The sequence below is a fragment of the Acyrthosiphon pisum genome, chromosome X (genome assembly GCF_005508785.2).
Source record: "Acyrthosiphon pisum isolate AL4f chromosome X, pea_aphid_22Mar2018_4r6ur, whole genome shotgun sequence".
Taxonomy (NCBI): domain Eukaryota; kingdom Metazoa; phylum Arthropoda; class Insecta; order Hemiptera; family Aphididae; genus Acyrthosiphon; species Acyrthosiphon pisum.
The window spans coordinates 95,544,744-95,548,402 of NC_042493.1; positions in this window are offsets into that span (position 1 = coordinate 95,544,744).

The following is a 3,659-nucleotide window of genomic DNA, read 5'->3' on the forward strand; positions in this document are numbered from 1 at the left end:
TGTATGGATTTTATGGTACTGCAGCGTAGCTTATTGTCGATAACATCCTCCAATATTTCTCCCACTTCTATGCACACAGATATCTCCGCGTTCGGATTATCCATTACCGCGTGAACGAACGCCGTAACTGGTATAATTGCCCTGCTTAGTAAGTATGGGTTCAATTGCATATTCATTTTTTGGTTTGCTTCTTGGACATGTCGCCTAAAGCATCCTATACAAATTCTATACCCTCGTACGTTTTGATGGTGAGGTCCATTTACATGATGTATGGATTTGATGGTACTGCAGCGTAGCTTATTGGCCATATCATCCTCCAATTTTTCCCCCACTTCTATGCACACAGATCTCTCCGCGTTCGGATTATTCATTACCGCCTGAACAAACGCCGTAACTGGTATAATTGGCCTACTTAGTAAGAATGGGTTCAATGGCATATTCATTTATCGGTTTGCTTCTTGGACATGTCACCTAAAGCATTCTATACAAATTCTATCCCCTCGTATGTATTGATGGTGAGGTCCATTTACATGATGTATGTATTTGATGGCACTGCAGCGTAGTTGATTATTTTTGTTAGTTCTTTCTCGGAGTTGTCGCCTTGGAAGAGTGATCAGTTCCTCCTTGTTGACTGTAGCCTTTGATGGTTGCCTCCTTTGAATGAAATCTAAATTTCATCCAAATTCAATAGCCTACCGTTTTTTTGATATGATCCTATATCATATTCAAATATTATTTTTTTGTTTTTAATTTTTATAAATTCTAAATTGTGATATTTTGTTACTTCTAAAGCGTTCCTTGTCAACTTTTAAGTTATTATTTTTGATACAATTTTGAATATTATTAAACTATAACTGGGTAGCTAAGCCAGCAATCTTATAACAATATTCAGCTACCTATTTATTATATAATTCTTTTAACCGAATCTATTACTTTTATCGATTTTGATTTATCACAAAAAAAATATCTGTTTGAGCAGCCGGCTATTCACTAGAATTTGGCCGGGCAACTACTTAAATAAAAGAAGGGGATGTTCATGTGTTTGTGTGTATAAGGTGACCGCATGTAAATAAGAGAACGCCAATGTTATAACAATAATAATAAGATGTCTATTGCAATACGAAAATACAATAATTGAATAATATAATGGGTGGTGAAGACGTTTCTTCAGCCGAGCCCAAATCAATAATAATAAATAATAATAATCAGCGGACTGATAGGTACACTAATAATATAACAATAATGTACGATAATCGCAGCAATGATAATAGAATGATTACCGATCGGCACATGCGCCGCGGTGGGGCGATGTATCGACGGCGGCAGTGAGTGCAACAGCTGCGTCGACAATGTCGATGACACGCAGGTGAACGGGGGGACGGCGGCGGCTCTTGACCGCGGCACCGGACGATGGCGAGTGACCGGATTACGTAATTCGCAAATGACGTAATGGTAATCACGGCACTGATGGCGGCGTCGATCGCGGGATATACACAATAACGATATCAACGGCAATCACGCGAAAACGAATAGCGGTCGCACAACGGACAACAGGTCGACGTTAACAGGAACGATGTCGACGACAATAATAAAAGTTAAACACAACAAAATAATATAGTATGCACCACAAGGTGGTCGCAATGCGAACTCGTAGCTAAAACAACAGCGAACTCGTAGGTATATCGGCAGTGAACTCGTCGCTAAACGAATAATAATTGAATGCGCGGATCATAGGCGCACCACAAACTCGTCGCGAAAAGAGGGCGAACTGGTCGCTACAACGGCATCAAAGTAACGGCCGGACACGAACCACGTACGGTCTGCTCGCATAGAGCGTGCGGCAAAGACCCACGAACGGTCTGCACGCAACGAGCACACGGCAAAGACCAACTTTAGGTCGCCGGCGGCGACTTGGCTGGAGCCCGGCGTCCACGAACCACGCGACCATCTCGCGTCTCGCGGACCGGTTGTCACACAATGTAATAAAAGTGGCGGCAAGTTCGAACAATATCTTACTACTATACTTATTCCAGGCTAGTTTTACAATTACTTTTTTCTGCAAATGTTACGTTAACTATTTTCACTCAATATGGTCATCTACTGGCTTTTAATTCAAAACAAAATCTATTTTCTTCAATATATCAATTTATTTTCTTTCAACAATTATCTATCATTCAATTAACTTTTTTATTTCAATTCAATTACCTTTATAAAAATTATTCATCTATATTTAACTTCAACATTTATTCAAAAATCATTCATCAATTATTTCCATATATTTATTTAATTCCTACACGCGTGCATTAATTTTCAGATCAGCCTACCGCTGTCTATCTCTATTTATTCTCAATAATTACTATATATCATTAGATAAGTCTATATACTATAAAAAATTCTTAGATCAGTCTACCGCTGCCTATATGAAAATTACATATGTTTCCTAACAAGCTTGTTTTTATTTTTTTTTATATTTCTCTTCAAATATTACACCTTCACCAATAATATTCAAAAATTTAACGCTTGTTTAAAAAGAACCAACGTGAGACGCACTCCAAAGCTACAACTATATTTGCAATATATTTATATATTATATATATATTAATTAATTAACTCACATTACTGTTGCACTTATTGCTTGATTCATCCTGTCTATGTTTATGTGTCTGCTTGCCTGTCTTTGCTCTTTCCTTCCCGGAGTTGTCAAGGGTGATCGGTCCTTGACTGTGACTCGTTTGAGTTGACTCCGTGGAGTTGCGACGTTGAAATGAGCTGCCGCGCCGGAAACGGACTTCCGAGGTTGAACTGACTGAAATGACTAATCATTATGTGTCGTGAGTAAACGGATACTATCCGTTACATACGTATCCTAATATATATATTTGATTTACATGTTAACATCGTTAATGCCCGTGACAATTATTAGGCTAAATGTGCGTTCGGCGGAGGTATTAATATCGGTTATTCACTAATGTATTTTTCTATAATTGATAAATTAATTACGGATATGTTCACATAATGACAGGAAATGTATTCTATTTTCAATCCGTCGGTTTGTTATCGGCAGTGACAAACGTGACAAGTAAAAATGTACTTCAATGAAATAATGTTCAATGCTCAAGTTGACCAAATTGTCAAACAGCTTAGCGCGAAGCAGGGCTTGAAACCGTTTTCAAAACCGATTTCAGAAACCGTTATAAACCGTTTTAAAACCAAAACCGAAACCGTAATCAAAAACGAAACCGAAAAAATTGGATACCGGTATTATAATTTAAAACCGAAACCGAAATAAATTGGATACCGGTATTAAATTCAAAATCGAAACCGTAAAAACTTTGAAACTGGTATTAAATTCAAAACCGAAATCTGAAAAATTGGAAACCGTTATTTTTTTTTTAACTGACATGTTTTTAAATACGTAAATTCCATTAATACGCATAATTAATAATCATAATAAAATTGAGATCATAATTAATTTTGTTGATAAACATTTCATTACTCCAAAAATTATTAGTTGCTTTATAAATAGCAATGACAAAAATTAAAGTTACTAGCAAATACTATAAATGACAATTGACAATACGGAACAAAGAATGACAATTGTATAGACGACATAGCCCCCTGAAAATACTTTAGAAACCGGTATACAAAACCGAAACCAA